This window comes from Trachemys scripta, chromosome 11 (genome assembly GCF_013100865.1).
Source record: "Trachemys scripta elegans isolate TJP31775 chromosome 11, CAS_Tse_1.0, whole genome shotgun sequence".
In the NCBI taxonomy this organism is placed as follows: Eukaryota; Metazoa; Chordata; order Testudines; family Emydidae; genus Trachemys; species Trachemys scripta.
Genome location: NC_048308.1, coordinates 2,306,898 through 2,328,737, shown reverse-complemented (window position 1 = coordinate 2,328,737; position 21,840 = coordinate 2,306,898).

Sequence of the window (21,840 nt, the reverse complement as noted above, 5' to 3'; positions counted from 1 at the left end):
AACACCGTTATCATCATGGCAGCTCCGGGCAGTAGAGAGAGCCAAGCCTCCCCACTTGCCATCCTTCCAACGGTTTAGCAGCCTTCCCTTTGCGTGGGTTCTGTCCACCCTCCCCCAGAACACAGAGCACCTCGGCGTGACGTTGGCAGATACAGCTCAGCCATGCCACTGTTTATCAGGAAATGACCCGTTCCTCGTGGGGGTCAGAACATACAGAGCTGATTCATCGGCTGGCCGGTCAGCATCGCCTCCGACACGGCAGCAGAATGCCCGGGCATCTCCGGGAGCCTGCAGAGGTTCCAATGTGACGTTAATGAAGCGGTTGCTGGAGTCAGACTGATTATGCTGGAGGAAGGACAGGGGCAATGCCAGACATTTCCTCTGGACCGGGATAAGCGTCTCCCTGTCATGAGCTAAATGGATGGCTCGTGCTTTAGGAGTCAAGCAGCTTTCTACTGAACCTTACTCCATCCTTGGCCCATTCCTCTCTTTCCATTAGCTGAATATTGGGCCAAATGGACACGGCCCCACGCATAGTAAGACTTTGTTTGACCCTTTATATTTCCTTCTCCCTGCCGGTGAAAATCTAGGACTTTAACCCACTTCTGTGCCTTCAATCCTGGGTTTATCATGAAGGGGTCAGGGCCTCAGCTGGTGTAGATCCATGTAGATCTCTTTGAGAGAGTTTCCTATTCGGTGACGGCAAACTCACAGAATACTTGGGGACGCTGAATTTCCTCTCCCAATAGATAAAGCTGACCCTGCACCGAGAATATCCCACCTAATCAATTCCCTGCCGTGGCAGGGGGCGTCTCAGCCCATGTCGCACAACAAACAGTCTCCTGAGGACTTTAGGCTAACCCAAGTGATTGGGCTCAATGCAGGGGTAACTGGGGGAAATTTGGGGTACCTCTACACAGCAAAGAAGCCCCTGTGGCTGGCCCATGGGTTCGGGCTGCAGGGCTGTTTCATTGCTGTTTAGACTTCCGGGCTCAGGTTGGAGCCTGAGCTGTGGGATCCTTCCACTTTGCAGGGTCCTAGAGCCTGGATTCCTGCCTGAGCCCAGATGTCCAGCCTGAACCCCATGACCAGAGTCAGCTGGCACGGGCCAGCCGCAGGTGTCTAGTTGCTGTGTGGACATACCTGGAGTGGCTGTGATGTACAGGAGGTCACACTAGATGGTCTAATGGTCCCTTCTGGCCTTGAACTCTATGCAATCTATTAAATGAAATGTAGGTATGTTCATTTCCTACACTGAAATCAGTGTAGCTGGGCCAGTTTACACTAACTGAGGACTGCGCATTAAATATCCATCAAATCACCTAGCAGAGGCTCTCTGTTCCCTTTGTAGGAACTGAAAGAAATAACTCATGTTGTTTATAACTCAAGTGAAGGTTGAGTGTAGTAGTGCCAGATCTTTGAGCGGCGGCTGTCGTGTTGTTCAGTGCTTGACCAGTGCCTGGCACGATGCGGTCCCGGTCCATGACCAGGGTTTATGAGCACTACCATAATCTCAGTAAGGAATAATATATATTTTAACACTAATATGCTCAGCACTGTACAAACCACAGAAGAATAAGTCATGCTCCTGCTTAGCAAGTACTCTCTCTAGTGCGTCTCTCCCGTGGATCTCAAAGCACTTCACCAGGGTGAGGAAGCACCCTTATGATGATCCTCTCTTAATAGACTGAGGGAGACACAAAGAGCTGAACTGATTTGTCCCAAGTCTGACACTGAGTCCATGGCCGAGCCCGGAACAGAATCCAGATCTCTTGACGCCAAGTCCCACCCATTGTATCACACGGTCCCCTGGCAATGGAAACTTTCTCTGCTGACAGCCCCACAAGAAGTGTTGAAAGGTGCTGACGCAGGAGACTGAAATCTTCTGTTCACAAATCTGGTGCCGCAGGGGCCCAGGGGAAAGTGGCAGAGCCAGTTCTCTTGTGCGGCTTCACGGTACTTGAGGTTCCTCAGACCATCCACTCCCACAGCCCACTTCTGCCCCTCAATCAAGCAGTTTCTTGCTATGCGTTTTCTTGAGTTGCTCCATCATCTCTTTTTCCCTTTGTTCTGTCTGCCTGAGAGTGTCTCATCTCCACAACTCTGGGGCAATGATTTTCCTGTCATTGATGCTGATCGCCACAGCAACGGGACTCTCTAACTTCTCTCTCATCTCCTTATCTGCCCCATCTACAACATGGTGAGCTAAACATCCCCAGAGTTTCTGCCAAAGGAGCTCCTATCTTTGTGGTTATCATTTGTCATGAATTACCTCTATACCTTTGGCTATTTGATTCCTTCATTTCACCTTAGTTCCTTCCCATTCTTCTCTGTGTTTTTTCTAGAGCAGCTATGATGATGGAAATGGAGAATAATTTCGTCTTGGTTTTGCCAGCATTTATATTCCTGCCTACTAGCATCCCTGGGTCTGATTTCCCTGTTTCAAAGGACACTTGCTTTTGCTTGAAGAAACTCTTCCAAGGCACCATGCTATTTCCCTGTCCTAAAACTTCCTTTCTCCCATTTTCCCGGTGTTAGTTACAGAGCCTGCATAACCAATTGGGTTCTATCCAGAGATTTTTAAGCAACTGTTGTGGAATTCTGTGGAGTTCTGATCTCCTCACTGCTCTCTTCATGCTGTTCCTAACCAGCTTCCTCACTGTTTTTTTTTTTTTTAAATCTGCTTTCAAGAAAAATGTCCAGAGTACTGAAGGGAGGGAAAGGCCATTTTGATTTCCCATGCCCTAATGAAAAGCTTTTTGCTTGTATCATTCCCATCTAGCTGGAAGCTCAATGTAACTTCCCATGTAACCATTAGAGATGGGCATCAGAGCACGTCCAAGCATCCTGTGTGTTGGCTTTAACTAAACAGAAAATGTTTTCCTGTGGACTGCTCTGTTCAGGTCGCAGTTCATCCTTCTGCCTCTGCCTCCCCTGTCTTGTTACCTCTAGCTTCATACTCTCTTTAAGCCCACAATCCATCATTCTGCCCAGATCCTTGATCTCTATCTTGGCATTTACCCCACATGACAAGTGACAGTTGCAGATCTCCTTGCTAACATAACAGTTCTACTACTAACTGTTCTTACATTAATTAGATATTAAGAATGTATCGTTCTATGGACTAGATTTTGTCAGCAGGACACAGTCCATTGTAATGGACAGTGTAAAACCACACTTTCCTCTCTCACCTCCCCAGGTGGTAATAAGTTAGTAAATTACCTGCCATCCACCCTCTTGTACTAGATCAGGGGTGCTGGCCAGTGAATTGGAGGACAGAGCTGATCTAGGGCAATGGTCATAATATGCTTTAAGATACTAGAATTATCAATGGAGATTATTATTGTCACCACCCTGGGGAGTCACAGATTCTAAAGCCATTGTGATCATCTAGTCTGATCTCCTCTACAACACAGGCCATAAAACGTCTCCAAAATAATTCCTAGAGCAGATCCTTTAGAAAAACAATCAGCCTTTATTTAAAGACGGTCAGTGATGGAGAATCCACCACAATTCTCGGTAAATTGTTCCAGTCGTTAATTACTCTCACTGTTCGAAACATATGCCTTATTTCCAGTCTGGATTTGTCTAGCTTCAACTTCCAGTCATTGGATTGTCTTAGATCTTTCTCTGCTAGACTGAAGAGCCCCATTATTAAATATGTGTTCCCCTTGTAGGTACTTACAGACTGCAATCAAGTCACCACTTAACCTTCCCTTTGTTCTGATATGCTATATTTCCTCTTCCCTGCCGATGAAAATCTAGGACCTGAACCCAGGGAAGACCCAAATTCTTGTGTCTATCACTATAAGTCATGGTTTCTAATCTTTTAATCATTCTCATGGCTTTTTTCTGAACCCTGTCCCATTTTCAACTTATGAAGTGATATGAGTGGTCGCAGAGGCTGGGGTCTTGCTGGTCAGTTTCCTGTTTGAGAAGAAAATCAGTGATGTGGAGTCAGGATATTTCTGAGTGTAACTTGTTTATTTACACTATGCCTATCAGCAGTACTAGAACAGAGGTGGTCACAAATGGCATGCAGGCAAACTACTCTTGCAGAAAACGTAGGGAAAAAACAGTGGTTCCTAGGGAGCATTGCCCAAAGAATTTCATAGATTCATTCAGCTTAAGACCAGAAGGAGCCGTTGAATTATTTAGTCTAACCTCCTCTATAACACAGGCCATTAAATTTCACCTAGTTACCCCTGTATTGAGCCCAATAACGTATGTTTGGCTAAAGCATTTCTTCCAGAAAGACAGGCAGTCTTAATTTGAAAACATCAAGTTAGAGAGATTTGGACAGAGAGCAAACTGTCCTGCTGTTTGCATCAGCTCCCCCAAATATAAACTGCATCGCAAAACTAAAAACACAGCATTTGTTATGCACTGCTCTCCCCCTAAGGAAAAAGATGTCTCAGACATGTGTAACAGTGCCATCTAGTGACTCCTGCCATAACTTTATTAAAACTGCACAATACAGAGGGGGAAAAAAAAAAAACCTCCTGTATTAAACATTAACATTATTGGAACTGAGAACACACTATACAATGGCCTTGCCAAAGCAAACATCAATAAAAGCCTTCCCATAAAACACCTCCGCATCTTGTGAGGTCAACAAAATAATCCTGCAAAAGTGCAGTGTGGGAAAAAAACAACAACCCAGCAATAATGGGCCAGGGCAGATCAAATTGCTCCTGTATGAAATAACTTCATCAACATTTATAGGAGCAAAATATTGCCCATTGCATTATTAGAACTTCTGTGCCATTCTAATCACCCAGGAATAATAAAGAAAGAAACAGGCTAAGAAAGGATTTGGAGACCCTGTTTGTCTAGTTTTATACTCAGTTCCTGGTTACTGTATTTGCTTTTGTAATGTGTTTATGTGAATTTGTTCCTTGTGAAATTAAAGGTCTGATCACACTGGCTGAAGCCAAATACGGTGCTGGCAGGTACTGTATAATCTCCCCCTAACATCTGCGTTGTGTACTTTACTGTGGACCTGCAACCAGTCCCTGATCTTCCATAGCTACCCCTCCCCCCTTCTGGCCCACCACATCACCTCCTCTTCTAGTTCAAGTCCCAGTGCCTTTCAGTCATAGTCTACACTAGCCTCTAAACATTCAGTCTTAGGCTTTTACCAAGTCTCCAGAGGCACCTCAATCCTGACCCATAGCACCACAGCCCCCAGCTATTCTCATCCCAAATCCCACTGACCCCCTCATCATCTCCTTTATTCCAGTCCCGATCAAAGTTCCCACCCAAATCAGCTTCAGAGAATCATAGGATTGTAGGGCTGGAAGGGACCTCGAGAAGTCATCATGTCCAGCCCCCTGCACTGAGGCAGGACCAAGTAAACCTAGACCATCCCTGACAGGTGTCTGTCCAACCTGTTCTTAAAACCCTCCAATGACGGGAATTCCACAACCTCCCTGGGAAGCCTATTCCAGAGCTTAACTAACCTTATAATTAGGAAGTTTTTCCTCATGCCTAACCTAAATCTCCCTGGTTGCACATTACGCCCATTGCTCCTTGTCCTACCTTCAGTGAACAAAGACCCAGCGCTTAGCATATTTGAAAACTGTTACGAGATCCCCCCATAGTCTTCTTTTCTCACGCCCAGTTTTTTTTAACCTTTCCTCATAGGTCAGGTTTTCTAAACGTTTTATCATTTTTGTTGCTCTCGTCTGGACTGTCTCCAATTTGTCCATCTCTTTCCTAAAGCCTGGCACCCAGAATTGGACACTAACCTAATCCAGGATTTGAACCTAGGTTCTCAGAGGCTCACACGCTAACCCCTTACACCACAGAGCTGTCTAAACATGAGTGCTTTCCAGCTGCTGAACTGACTAAATGCCACGCAGGAGACTTGAGCAACAAAACTTTCAGTAGACAACAGATTTTCTGAGGATTTTTCCATTGGAAAATAAAGCAAATCCATTAAAAAAATATACCACGCTCTGTAGAGGAGTCTCGTTTGCAAAGACGTCTGTAAAATAAAGGACTAGAACACCAAATCCTCCTCCTTTAGATCTTAGATCGATCCCCGTCCTAGTGTAGACCAGGCCTAAGTTACGCAACTTCAGCTACGTGAATAACGTTTAGGCAGGCTGGCTTGCTGGGAATAACACAAAGTAGGCAGGTAACTGGTTAGTCTGGAAAAACCCCGGTCAGCAGGGAGAGAACTGTAAGACTTAAAAGCAGGAAATCCATGCTGGACCACAGAGGGGAAAGAGAGGGACAGTTGACCTGAACTATGACACTCAGTAATGAAAGGTACTTAGATCGACTTACCGTGGTGTCTTCACTGCGGTGAGTTGACTGCTGCCACTCCCCCGTCAACTCCGCCTGCACCTCTCACGGAGGTCGTGTACAGTCAATGGGAGAGCGCTCAGGAGTTGATTTATCATGTCTAGACTAGACGTGATAAATCGACCCCCGCTGGATCGATCGCTGCCCGCCGATTCAGCAGGTAGTGTAGACATAGTGTAGACCTGAGTTGTCACTGGGGGAAATGAGTCCTATACAGGTTCTCAAAGTGGACTTTGTCTGAGCAGATAATTAATCTGTTGCAAAACTCTCCTCTCCAAAGGGCCCAGGCTACTCCCTCCTGACTGGAGAACGGGGAGTTATATCCATGAGGCGACATCAGCCTGAAGGCCCGAGTGGTGAATTTTGCATACTCACGCATTGTTTAAGAAGCATCTCACATTCCTCCCTGAACCCAAACTTTATTAAAATGGGAAAGATGTGCTTGAGTGCTTTTCCAAGGAGTAGCACTGTTTAGACTTGGTACTGAAAAGTTATTCCCCGGGGTAAGAAATGAAGAACTGCAAAGCGCTTACAGAGACACCCTTAAGGCCTTAAATTCTTGCACTGTGTTAACAGCTAGTCACGGTCTTGGCTTTAAAGACATAGATGGATTCTTAATTAATTTAAACAATCCTCCAGTGGAAACACAACTGAAGACTGATTCCCGCACCAGCAGAAGATACAGGGCTTTTTATCTGGATATAATGGTCCAGTGTTTGAAGGATCACAACATGCCTTACCAGTAAGGGGAATGCTTTGCACTGAAAAGAGGAGAGAGAACTTAAAGCCTGCTATGAAGCTGGGCTCAGAGCAACAGAGAGAGGAAATAAAGGACTAAGAGAAGAGTGTAAGGAAAGAGGCATGACATTCAGAAGAGAAATGCTAACGATGCACGTTAGCATGCATGCAGATACTGTGAGGGGAAAGGGGATGGGAGGGTGTGGGACAGACAAGGGGGAGGGGCAGATAAATGGGTGAATGTGACTGTGAGGCAAGGGGAGGAGGAAGGCATCGGGGAGGGGATTATGAGATACCAACATCGTTTCCACTGCAATTTAAAGCCCTTAATTCCTGGTTCAGGGTAATTTCTAGAATGCAGATATAACCTATGCCTGCATGGTGTGGCACTCTGTCCCCCTCTAGTGGCAGCTAGACCAGCTGGAGACTGACGAGCCTGTCACAACCTTGGTTAAGAGAAGCATGTCTTTTAGCTCACACAATAGAAGCACATGCATTAAGCTCCAGAGGTCGCCGGTTTGAGCCCAGGCACCACCAACCAGGGGCTGTCGGCATTGCACAGACGCAACATCTGTAAGCCACAAAAGAACTGCTCTGGGCGGCTCCTGGGAAGGAGACAGCTGGGTCACAGCCCTGCCCAGACAGATGTCGCTGATACGGAGGCAGGCAGACTGCCAACATGTGCGCTCAGAGCACAGCCTGCCGTCAAAGTTGCACAACCAAAAAATGATGGATCTGCATGAACAGAAGTGACCCCATCAGCCCAATCACTTTCATTACTGAAAAAAGAACAGGAGTACTTGTGGCACCTTAGAGACTAACAAATGTATTTGAGCCTAAGTTTTTGTGGGCTAAAACCCACTTCATTGGATGCATGCAGTGGAAAATACAGTAGGAAGATATATATACACAGAGCCTGTTTCTGAAGGTTTTTTTGTTGGAGTATTGCGACTCAAAACTTCAAAAACAGACTCCAACGAGAAACTGCAGAATTGGAATTAATTTGAAAACTGGACACCATTAAAGTAGGCTTGAATAAAGACTGGAAGTGGATGGGTCATTACACAAAGTAAAAACTATTTCCCCATGCTAATTTTTCCCCCTACTCTCACTCACACCTTCTTGTCAACTGTTGGAAATGGGCCATCCTGATTATCACTACAAAAGTTTTTTTTCTCTTGCTGATAAAAGCCAACCTTAATTGATTACTCTCGTTATAGTTGGTAGGGCAACCCCCATTTTTTCATGTCCTCTGTGTATATATATCTTCCTACTGTATTTTCCACTGCATGCATCTGACAAAGTGGGTTTTAGCCCACGAAAGCTTATGCCCAAATAAATGTGTTAGTCTCTAAGGTGCCACAAGTACTCCTGTTCTTTTTTGGGCTGATACAGACAAACACGGCTACCACTCTGAAACCTTTCATTACTGAGTGTCATAGTTCAGGTCAACTGCCCCTCTCTTTCCCCTCTGTGGTCCAGCATGGATTTCCTGCTTTTAAGACTTACAGTTCTCTCCCTGCTGACCGGGGGTTTTCCAGACTAACCAGTTACCTGCCTACTTTGTGTTATTCCCAGCAAGCCAGCCTGCCTAAACAGGCCACTGTGCACTGTGCTTCCTCTTCAGAAGATATGAACAGTGTAATTTCCAGCAGTTACAAGTTACCAAACTTTTTCTATGCAAGCCCGTTTCTTCTTAAGGTGAAAACATTACAGAAAAAAACATATTAAAACAATAGAGGTTCCTATACGCATGCTAAAAGCTTACCAGAGGTCTCCTATCCATCTTATGGGGTCTCTGTAGGCCAAATCTTTTCAACCCCTCCCAAGGTTGCCCTCCCACACACCTTGGACAGATGATCCTGTTCATTTCCTGGATCAGGAAAGAAGGCCCGGTGTCAGTTTAAACACAGGCTATTTATCCAAAAGTCCTTTCTTTATCCAGTAGTCTCTGGAGAATCCAGTTTGAACCAGTCTGTGAAGCCTCAGGGTGAAACCTCTCTGGAGGTGTTACAACCTGAGTGAATTTGCCTAATCAGCCGCTACTGGTCTTAATTCCTGGAGGACTGGGGTCACCCTCCCCCATGGAATTACATAAAATCCCTGGCTTACAATGATACATAAACTTAGTACAATAAGATCTCCTCAAGATGTTGCAGGAAATTACCATCTTTGTCCCACTGAGGTCATCTGCTCTGCTATTTGGAGCTGGGTGGTGGCTATGTCTTTGTGCCCAAGCGCGGGAAACCACTGGACATGCGCTCCCAGCTATGATGCTCGAGGCTCTGCCTCAGAATATCTTCGGTGGTGTTCGGCATCCAGATGCAGATGCACACCTCCTGAGACCCATGATGTAGCAATCCTGGCCAGTGCTCCCTGTGGTAAGCCAAGCCTCCCTCTGAACGTGGTGAGTGGAAGAAAGAATGTGACTGTTTCTGGAGAAGACTGTGAGAGATCCAGGAAAGCAGCTGGTTCAGTGGCCTTTCCAGACATGCATCCGGGAGGTTCTCGGCCCGTGTCCTGGCTGTACACGTGCTCACAGTTAGAGGCCATGACGACCCTTTCATACAGGACCGCTGGGTGTGTGTGACTTTCAGGGTGACCGACGGCAAGGCGATCCCCAGACGGTGAGCCCTTTCTCACAGCAGTGTGCTCCCTCCCTGAGCATGCTCCCTGAGAGGCACTTGCCACAGCCCACCTGTCAAGTATAGTGACAGGGATGTGGCTTGCACCTTCATTATGCTACAGCCGGGTAAGTGGTGACCATGATTCGAGCAGGAATGAGAGACGTGGTAGTATCGTATCCTCATGTAACCTGAGAGGGGCTCCCTACAGGGTCCCACAGAAAGTCTGTGTCCAAAGCCATAATGTGGTCTACAGCATTTGGAATTGTTCACAGATACGCCGAAGGCCTGATTACCCTCCCACACCAGTATAAAGGTTTGAGCTGAGGCCCTTTGAAGTCAATAAAAAGGCTTCCGTTGTCTTTAGAGCAGTTCCTAAATTAGGACAAGCATCCTTGAACCTGTAAACTAATTGTAACTGCGAGAAGAATTGGGACCCAGGACTCGGCTCTGAAAAATAAAGAACCAGCAGTTTTGTTGAACACCTCCACCTAGATCTACTCAGTGCCAACTAATCAGTCTCAAAATACCCCATCCCATCATGCATTTGATTTAATGTCAAACCTGGCATGGGTTGTTTCCATTCTGGACAGTCCGGTGTCTTCACTCAGCAGCATAGAAATGATCTGGCCAAGAACATGGCATGAGGAAGACACTGGAGAACAGAAGATTTGGAGCAAGCCAGGTCCACCAAAGGGCATCGTAGAGTGAGGCTATCCCTGCACGACCTTTCCCTGAACCACATACAGGGAAGGGATCTCACCTTTCCCTCCTGATGCTGACATCATATTCTGGTCTGTGGAGCCTCAATGACTAGCCAACCGACCAGAGAAGCCTGACCAGGAGACATGGGTAAGCATTAGATGCTTGCTTTAACTTGCTGTGTTTACATTACATCACTTTGAGAAAACATTCAAAGATAACAAGCAGGCTATGGAAAGGACAGCATTGGTGACAGCCTTAGAATGACTCTCAACCACAGGCATTAAGACCAGAAGGTAATAGGGAGTTCATAACTAACTGATAACTGTGAGTCACATATTCAGCAAAGGAATAGATCTGGTACAGAGGACAAAGCCACGGTTAGTGTAAACTGAAACCATGGCAGAAACACTGATTTATGCTGGCTGATGAGTCCTCGGTTTTATGCCCAGAAGGGACCGTTCTGACACTCTAGTCTGAGATCCTGCATAGCATAGGCCAGAGAACCTCACCCAGATTTTTCAGCATCAAGACCATCACTTCTGTTTGATCTGCAGCGGGTCTTTTAGAAAAAAAAACATCCAGTCTTGACGTCAAGACTTCACGTGATGGAGAATCCACCGCACCCCTCGCTCCTTTGTTCTAATTTGTGGCTATTTACCCACACTGAAAAATCTGCAACTTATTTCTAGTATGAATCGATCTAACTTCAGCACCCGGCCATTAAATCTCAGGGCTTGTCTTCACTATTGCGCTACACCAACGCAGCTGTGCTGATGAAACGCATCTGGTGAAGACGCTCTGTGTTGACGAGAGAGTGCTCTTCCGGTGATGTAATTACTGCACTGGAATGAGAAGAGGAAGCTAGGTCGGCAGGAGAGCATCTCATACTGCAGTGGAGACAGGGCGTTAAGTCGACGTAACTTACGTCGCACAGAGGGGTGGCTTTTTCACACCCCTCAGTGACATAAGTTACATTGATTTAAGCAGTAGGGTAGACAAGCCTTCATTTCACCTTTTTCTGCTTGATCTTTCCCTCTGAAGGATGCCTGTGGTCAGGAAAGCATTCAGCACCCATGCGGCTCAGTGACGGATATAATAAAGAAAAAATACTATGTAAAAAAGCGAGATGACATCTTTCACCCAATCCATGTGCTGCTCCCCATGTGATTGCAACTCACATCTGCTGACTTGACTAACCAAACGCTCTATGTGGAGGACACATAGCTGCTGTGTTACAACCTAGGAATACTGATCTGGAATGGTTTTATGAATACGGTGTGTGACTTGGTCAGTGAGTTGAAGGTGCCTCATACGGAATCTGTTCCATACCCCTAATCATTTTTGTTGCCTTTTTCTGAACCTTTTCCAATACCAATGTCTATTTTTGGGAGATGGGGTGACCACATCTGCCTACACTGTTCAAGATGTGGGTGTACCATGAATTTATATAGAGGCAATATGATATTTTCTTTCTTATCTGTCCCTTTCCTAATAATTCCCAACATTCTGTTCATTTTTTTGACTGCCACTGCACATTGAGTGGATGTTTTCTGAGAACTATCCACAGTGACTCCAAGATCTCCTTCTTGAGTGGAAACAGCTAATTTAGACCCCATCAGTTTATATGTATAGTTGGGATTATGTTTTCCGATGTGCTTTACTTTGGGACTGCAGCAGACATTGTTGGGTGAGTGCGGAACAGGCTCAGTCCCTCACAAAAATATTTGCACCAACCACGTATAAAGAAGGGTGAGGCCAAAATCAAACTAACAACAACAACAAAAGTCTCCTTTAAGGATTCCTCCAAGCTAGCCCTGGCCATCCGAGTACCAGGTTCTTTTATGCTTCTAGGAGGCAGGTGGGCTCTCTCTTTTTGCCTTAGGCATCAGATAAGAGGAGGAGTCACTTCATCTGGTTCAGAAGTCCCCTGCCTCAGAGCCTTGAGTCAGAGCAACCAGTCTCAGGGTATGTCTACACTACAGTGGCACAGTTGTGGTGCTGGAGCCATGCTTCTTACGTTGATAGAAGGGGTTTTTCCATTGATGTCGTTAACCCACCTCTCGGAGAGGTGGCAGTGAGGCTGACCGCATAATTCTTCCATTGACCTAGCCATGTCTACGCTGGGGGTTAATGTCGACCTCACACTCAGGGTGTGAAATGTTTCACCAGCCCTGAGCAACGTAGCTAGGTTAATCTAATTTTTATCTGTAGACTAGGCCTTATAGTCAGAAAAACTAAGTCTCTAGGGCCCAGGTCAGACTAGTGACGCAGAGACTGAGACTATGTCTACACTGCAAAATAAGACCCAGGGCAGTAAGTCTCAGAGCCCAGGTCAACTGACTTGGTGTTGTGCTGAGGGGCTCACAACATCAGTGTAGCTGGATCCTGGGGTCCGATACCCTCTCCTCTTGCCGGTTCCAGAGCCTGGGCTCCAGCACGAGCTGGAACATCTACACGACTATTCTCAGCCCCGTAGCACAAGTCCTGCAAGCCTGAGTCAGTTGAACGGGCTCTGAGACTCGCTGCCGGGTTGGGTTTGTTTGCTTGTTTTTTTCCCAATGTAGACGTAACCTGAGGGGCCAGCCCCGTGCAGCAGCCAGCATGGCTTCCCTTGCTCAGCCTCCTTATCCTGTTTATCTAACCCAGCCCCAGAGTGGGGCAGGGTGCTCCTTGATTGCACCTCGGCATAGGTGCTGGACCAAGGGGTGCTGGGGGGTGCTGCCGCACCCCCCGGCTTGAAATGGTTTCCATCCTATACAGGATATACAGTTTGGTCCAATAGCTCTCAACACCCTTGCACCTAGGCTGTGTGGGCTGAAAGCTCCAGACTGTCCTTTAAAAGGGGAGTACACCCCACTCCAGACTCAGAGGGGATGGCTACGCGTCAGCTGGGACCGTGCTTCCCTGCGTGTGTAGACAGACGCGCTAGCTCTGCTCAAACGAGCACGCTAAAAATAGCCGTGTAGCTGGGCTAGCACGGGCAGCAGCTCAGGCTAGCCGCCTGAGTACAAACCCACCTGGGCACGTTAGGTGGAGCCGAGCTAGCTCGTGTCTCTCTACACACGCGGGGGAGCATGCTCCCCGCTGCAGTGTAGACGTCCCCAGAGACAGGTCCTACTGACTGAAGAAGCTTGACACGTTCCCAAGCTCCCAGGGGAGGGTAGGCCTTAGAGAAGGTAGACATGGATATAGGCCGTTGATTGTTTTAAGGTCTTTTTCTCTGGTTCTCAATAAAACAAGACACAACAGCTGGGTGCAGAACGCAGAGGAGGGAGAGTCAGAGAGTGGGAAGACAAGCGTGTCTGTAATAGGTCCATAAGGTTACATATTTTAGACACAACGCTGCATCCATGTTGGCCTAGTGGCACCCAGGGAGCTGAGAGAGAACTGGATTATAATCCAGCAAGGAGCACCATCCACAAAGCTGTCAGTGAAATTCCAGTTGCAGAGTCTTCATTGCTAGGCATGGGCTAGAGTCACATCCCTTGAGTAATGGTCTCAAGTTGCAGTGGGGGAGGTTTAGGTTGGATATTAGGAAACACTTTTTCACTAGGAGGGTGGTGAAGCACTGGAATGGGTTACTTAGGGAGGGGGTGGAATCTCCTTCCTTAGAGGTTTTTAAGGTCAGGCTTGACAAAGCCCTGGCTGGGATGATTTAGCTGGGGATTGGTCCTGCTTTGAGCAGGAGGTTGGACTAGATGACCTCCTGAGGTCCCTTCCAACCCTGATATTCTATGATTCTAAGATCCCGGAGCAGAATTTCCCAACCATGTGGAGGAATTCAGAGCCAAGGTTAAAGTTCAGGGGTCTTTGGATGCTGGCTTCTAGTGCTGTGTTGTAACTAGCTGCCTGAAACATTTTGTTAGCAGGTGCTGATTCTGCTGGAAAAGGGTTAAATTAACCCTGGTGACCCAATGAGATAATTCATTTGTTACCTCTTCCGAATGTACAGGAGGTGGGAGTGGTGAGCGTATGTGGGTGAGAGAGAGATGACCTAGGATGTGGGTTCAACAGTTCTACGGAAGGAACCTCAGGAGCAACCAAGCCTGAGGAAGAGGTTTTCAGCTGAACTTTATGTTATTTTTAATGTCTTTGTTACTAAACCCCAACCGAGGCAGAGGGGGAGGTTTTGACTCTAGTACGTGGGGTTTGTTTTAGAGCAGTTGGGAAAGCTCCTCTTCACTGGCATGGCCCAGGGATCAGGAACAGGTGTGAAGTTCAACTCCAGCCTTCTCCAAAGCTTTGGGTGTGTTTGGATGCGGGTTTTGGGGCTGGGCGCATCTCTAACTCAGCTTGATATTCACATCATAGGCAGAGCAAAGGCAGCAGCTAGAAAAATCATCTTCTGACTTGTAAATGGAGCACATTTCCGCTGACATCATGAGTAAAGAATGAATGTGGAGCCTGCCCCCATCCTGCCCCCCGTGATGTCATTTTAACACAGTCATTTGTAAACCCATCCTAAACTAGTAGGAATTTTCCTTCTTTGGTTGCTCCTGACACTAATGGGTAAACCATGTTTTCACCATCATTTCCAGGGCTCTCAATGCATTGCCCTTCTGTCCCTATAACAAGTGAGGCATTCAAATCAACCACTGGCAATAAATAAAAATGACAAGGGGATGTTGCAGAAGCAGCGAAGTGGCCAGGGGAATAGCCATGGGACCAAGGAAGCATTACAGCACCTGTTCCTTGAGGTAACTACAGTCCACTAACGCACCATTTATCAAGCTAGACTGAGTCTCTCCTGTCTCTGCGTCTCAGTGAGTCCTACAGAATGACAGGGATGATGACAATGCTTATTATGGGTGATGCTTAGGTAATTAAGACAATACAGTAGCCATTAAATGCCCCAACTAACTCCAATTACAATCAGTGAGAGGTACCCATGGACTCTTCAAAAGATGAGATGTTCTCATCGGTGCAGCAGAGGGGGATCATAGAACCGTAGGGTTAGAAGGGACTGCAAGGGTCGTCTAGTCTAACCTCTGCCAAGATGCAGGATTTGTTGTGTCTAAACCATCCCAGACAGATGGCGATGATCCAGCTTCCTTTTGAAAACCTCCAGTGAAGGAGCTTCCACAACCTCCCGAGGCGTCTGTTCCATTGTCCTACTGGTCTTACAGTGAGGGAGTTTTCCCTGAGATTTAATCTAAATCTGCTGTGCTGGTGTTTGATCCCATTGCCTCTTGTCCTGCCCTCTGTGTCAAGAAAGAACAACTTTTCTCCATCTCTTTTATGGCAGCCTTTCAAGTATTTGAAGACCGCGATCATGTCCCCCCTTAATCTCCTCTTTTCCAAACTAAACATACCCAGTTCCTTCCGCCTTTGCCCCTATGGCTTACATTCCATCCCTGTGATCATCTTTGTCACTCGCCTCTGGATCCTTTCCAGTTTCTTTACATCCTTTCTATACCTTGGTGACCAAAACTGGACACAGTACTCCAGCTGCGGCCTAACCAGCGCAGAGTAGAGTGGTTCTATCACCTCCCGTGACTTGAATGCCAGGCCTCTGTTAATACAACCTGAAACTGCATTTGCTTTTTTTTGCAACAGCATCGCATTGCTGACTCATGTCAAGGTTGTGATCCACCACAACTCCCAGATCCTTCTCAGTGCTGCTGCTGCCAGCCAGTTATCCCCCGTTCTGTATTTGTGCAGCAGGTGCCCCTGGGTGCTGGGCTTGACCTGTGAGACACCTTGCATCCCTGATTTCTATGATTCTGGGAAGAATTACCAGTCAGGATTGAGGTCAGAGACATTATTATCCAGCCCAGGAGATTTCATCCGTTACCAGGGCTACCTTTGCAAACAGTACAAGAGATCTCACATGCCTGCAGATGTAGCTCTGCAGTCCACATTAACTGGATTTATTTCCTTTACATCTCAGCCACCGTCCCTCACGCTGAACCCATAGATTGAGAAGCACCAAAAGACGACTAATTTGTTCTCCAAGCTCTTGATTAGAACAGATATTTCCAATTGCACTTGTTTGTTTTATTTTATTATTCGATGGATCAGACTAATTTAATCCGTCACTTGGATCAGAGGTTTCCATCCCACATCTGGGACGGAAGAAATAAATAAGAGAATGGAACGTGCTGTTCTCAATTAAAGTCCTGTAGGCCACCAGTTATTTTTGTTATTACTTATTATTGGAAGAAAAACCCCAAAATGTTCCCCAAAAGTGATCTCATGGAAAATTGATGTGTAAGAATCCATGATTAGATTCCAAGATGTAGATAGATGGGGTGCATGGGGATAGATAGATAGAGGAGATTTTTTTGTCAAAACTTTGTTTTGATGAAAAAATGTCTTTTCAACAAAATGGAAATTTTTTCTGAACATTTTTGTTTTCATTGAAATTTTTTGAGTGTCACAGAAAAACTGAAAGGCTGAAAAACATTTTCATTTTCATATGTTTTGGCAAACCAAAAAGCCAACACTGAATAATTGTGCCCCAAAATTGATTTTGTGTTTGTAATTTTTTGGCAGAAAAAATACATGTTTTAATCAGCTCTAATAGATAGCTAATAGAGGCTCTTGGGCTCTGGTTTGTGGATCTTTGGTGGTCCTCAGACTGCTGGCTAGAAACATGGTGTTAGCCCGGCTATAGAACAGGCCCAGGAGGGCAGGATTGGAGCTCTGGCATGCCCAGAGGAAGCTCACAAAAGCCAAATTCTGCCATAGTACTGAGAAGGAGAGGAAGCTATGGCCTAGAACTTGAAGGAATCACAAGTGCTGAATCCCAGCACAGAGCTCAGAGAAAGTGGATTTCATAGGAGAACATTTGCACAGCAAATTGAAACTCCCACATGCCATGGAGGATACCAACTTTGCAGTGGCCATATTCCAGTGTAACAATAGTAGGAGGCCCATGTCTTGGCCCCCTCCTGCAACCTGCACCCCTGGTCTATGCTCCGGGAGCACAGACTCTTCTGCGCTGGTGTCACAAAATGTGAAACCTTCATCTTAGTCTGAACAAACTCATCCCTATTGGGTCTGGCAAGACAACTGGAAGGAGGATTGTTCTTGTGGGTTGGGATTCTCACTTCCAAGTGTTTGCCTAATCTCGTTAGAATAAATAAAACAGCCCTTGTTTATTTAGTTAACTACTAGCTATTATTGAGAGCACATTGTCCTGGACACGCCCATTAATCCATACCACATGGCCCTGCCTAACTTCCGCAGTTTCCTGGAAACCAAAAACCCTCCACAACATCATAAAACTCAAGGATTTCATAGGTCCCACGCCCCAGAGAACAGAACTGACATCTGAGTTCAGGACTGATGTTTTCTACATACACAATTAGCAGGTAAAATTTACTCCTTGTCTCTGTTAAGTCTACCCCATCCTCTGGTTGAGACACAACTCAGATTTTTCTGAATTGGTGTATCTGGATTGTGGCCATCTCAATAGACTAACATGACACAGCACCCCTAAGAAAGTGGCCTGATTTTCAGAGGTGCTGACACCTGCATAAATTAATAGATTTTAAAGCTGAAAGAAACCATTCGATCATCTAGTCTGGCCCTCTGCATCGCATGGCCTGTAGAATGTCACCCAAAGATTCGTGCATTGAGCCCAACAATTTGTAACTGAGCTACAGCATATATTGCAAAAAGACAACCAGTCTTGATGTACCATCTCGAAATGCTGGAGAATCCAACATAGAATCATAGAATATCAGGGTTGTAAGGGACCTCAGGAGGTCATCTAGTCTAACCCCGTGCTCAAAGCAGGACCAACCCCAACTAAATCATCCCAGCCAGGGCTTTGTCAAGCTAGCCTTAAAAACCTCTAAGGAAGGAGATTCCACCACCTCCCTAGGGAACCCATTCCAGTGCTTCACCACCCTCCTAGTGAAATAGTGTTTCCTAATATCCAACCTAAACCTCCCCAACTGCAACTTGAGACCATTACTCCCTGTTCTGTCATCTGCCACCACTGAGAACAGCCGAGCTCCATCCTCTTTGGAACCCCCTTTCAGGTAGTTGAAAGCAGCTATCAAATCCCCCCTCACTTATCTCTTCTGCAGACTAAACAATCCCAGTTCCCTCAGCCTCTCCTCGTAAGTCATGTGCTCCAGCCCCCTAATCATTTTTGTTGCCCTCTGCTGGACTCTTTCCAATTTTTCCAAATCCTTCTTGTAGTGTGGGGCCCAAAACTGGACACAGTACTCCAGATGAGGCCTCACCAATGTCGAATAGAGGGGAATGATCACGTCCCTCGATCTGCTGGCAATGCCCCTACTTATACAGCCCAAAATGCCGTTAGCCTTCTTGGCAACAAGGGCACACTGTCGACTCGTATCCAGCTTCTCGTCCACTGTAACCCCTAGGTCCTTTTCTGCAGAACTGCTGCCTAGTCACTCGGTCCCTAGCCTGTAGCAGTGCATGGGATTCTTCCTTCTTAAGTGCAGGACTCTGCATATCCCTTGGGAATCTTTTCCAGTGGTTGATTAACCATACTGTCAAAAATGTGCACGTTATTTAACATTTGAATTTTGCTGACTTCAGCTTCCCGGCACTATAGTTTGTAACACCTTCACCTGTCAGATTCATGAGCCCTCCAGTAGCAGATATCTGCTCTCTGTGCAGGTGATTATAGACTGTGGTCCAATCACCTCTTAATGTTCTCGTCCATAACATAGATTAAGGTTCTGTAGCATCTCATTATTAAGGCATGTTTTCCAGACCTGAAGCTCCAACTGACTTTAACAGGAAGTGTGGGTGCTTAGCACCTCTGGAAATTAGGCCATAAATACTTCACTTAAGATAATGTTTTTCACTCCTGAGGATTTAAAGACATACCATTAGGTTAAATATCAGTTTTCAAATAATAATAATAATTTTTAAAACAAATTTCCCCAGCTGTGGTAATTCCTGGGTTCATTAAAACTAGATGAATTTTTAAACTGTCATTTGCCTTTTACTCTGAACACTGTTCATTTGGGCTGGTCTCTTCGTTCAGACAAGGAAACCAGACTAGTTGTTTTCGCTTTTTGGTTCTAGACAAGCAACAGAGGGTCCTGTGGCACCTTTAAGACTAACAGAAGTATTGGGAGCATAAGCTTTCATGGGTAAGAACCTCACTTCTTCAGATGCAAGGGAAGTTCTTACCCACGAAAGCTTATGCTCCCAATACTTCTGTTAGTCGTATAGGTGCCACAGGACCCTCTGTTGCTTTTTACAGATTCAGACTAACACGGCTACCCCTCTGATACTTGGTTCTAGACAGTTTCACTTTCTGGTTGTCTGGCATGATGACCATTGATGCTGCAATATTTGAATTGCAAATATTGCAGGGGCATACTTAAATCCAAACGACACCCCTAACAAACCTGCATTCACTGGAATTAAAAGATAGGTGATGGAAAGATTTCTATTGATTACAGGTTTTGTAAAACAGACATTATCTGACCTAAATTCACCTGATCAGATCCCTTTAACTGGTTGTGAACAAACATAGATTCATAGTTTTAAAGGCCAGAAATGTCCATGAGACCATGCACTATGATTTCCTTTATAACTTTAAAAAAATTATTTTAAAAGACAGCCATACATGGTAGGTGCTCTGAGCATGAACCATTAGCTGTACATCCAGCCCTAAAACCTCTGGCTGCCTTCCACAGTTGACCTGTTGTTACTAAACTATTTGCATATTGTAATGCAGTACAATATGCAGACGGTGTCCTGACCTGAACTCCTTCAGGATGCCAGTACCAGAAAGACAAATATTTATACAAAGGGTCCTGGTGTTTAATGAATAAGCAATAACGTTTGAGGAGCAGGACACTTCTGGCAGTTTAATGATCAGCTGAGAGAAGCTGATGACCTGAAGTGATCTCAGCCAATCGTTAATCTCCAGTAGTCATCTGTGCCCAGAACATTCTGCTAGTATTATATGATGAAAATGGAAAAGACAACATACATTTAAAGCCCCTAACGATCAATACACTGATTTATACCAGTCAAGGATCAGTCTTTGAACATTATGGAACCTCAAAATAAATTCAGTTCAAGTTTGGGAAGAATTCTGCACCAATAACCCGTATCCAATCTTTGGAAGGGTTAGGGTTTATATCTAGCCCCTTTCCATGTTACAGGCTGCAATCCAAACACCCTTGACTTTGGAGGACTTGGAAATCTGTATCTGAATTATGCAGCTCAATCCCCATTTCTTGCCACTTATTTTTTCCCCCAGAACTGGTCTGTCCATCCCTCATGCTCAGGGACAGGAGGTGGGGGTACATGCAGCCAATGCCTGGGACTCTATGTAAAATCAACATTTCTCAGTCTAGGTTACGGTTGGCGCAACCGAGTTCTTGGAAACGTATGTATATCCCCTGTGGGTTACCGAGAGATCTGTCATTTTTATAGAGGGCTGAAATATATTTGGAAGCCATAAGACTGTGGCCATCCTATATCAAAAGGCGTTTCATAACAAAACCCCATCATGGCCCATTTATAGAAATAACGTACTGTGCTCTAGCTACTGTGGGTAAAGCTAAACACGTTCCCTCCCTTTCTAAAGCAATACCAACAACACCGCTTCCCCCCCCAAAGGGCCATTTTTGTAAGAGAAATAAAATGAAAGAGGAAAAAACAAAGTTGTACTGGATGAAGAAATCAAGGACAGAAATCGTGGAGCTGTCACAAGGCAGAGATGGTAGAAGAAAGCAGCACCTTGGGGATGATTTATGGCTCTATAATTTGCAGAATTGAGGTGGGAGCTGGTGGGGGGGGAGCAGAAGGGGAAGGAATTTATTTTAAAAAGGAACTCTGAATCCCAGAAGAATAACCCATAATGAAATGGAACCTGCCAGGACGGGTGGAACAGGGGCTATAAACATGAATCTGAGACCTACCATCAAGGGACTGCTCCAAAACCCATTCAGATACTTGAAGGCAGCTTCTAGAAGCATGTGGCAACAAGCCCATTAGGATCACAGGCCAGGGCCACCGAGTGTGTGTGCGCATGCATGTAACCATTCATACCTGCTCTCCGGAGGGGACTAGAGACCCCCTTCAGCAAACTGGGCATAAGCTCTACAGTTCTGCGTTATGAATTCTGGAGTTAGATGAATTCTAGTCAAACCTGCGTCTAACCCCAGCTCCTGTCATGGGATTGGAGGCTGTCTGCTTTTCTCTTTGGACCTTGTGAATGGCTGACTTCTACTGGTTTGGCTTATCAGCTCCATCGTGGTGGCTTCCAAATCTCTATCTCCACTCCTGATCTCACTCCCTCCACCGCTTGATGCCCTCGACACGGCCTCATCCTGAATGTGCCCCAGCCGTGGTGAAGAACAGCCTCCTTGCCTCACCCCCTTACAACAGCTCTCCCTCACTCCTGACAATTCCACTGCCCTCCGTCACTCAGACTAATAACCTCACCTATGGGTGAATGCCAGGCTGAGGATTCTTCCTCCCCATATAACACCCAGAAAGAAGCCTTCTT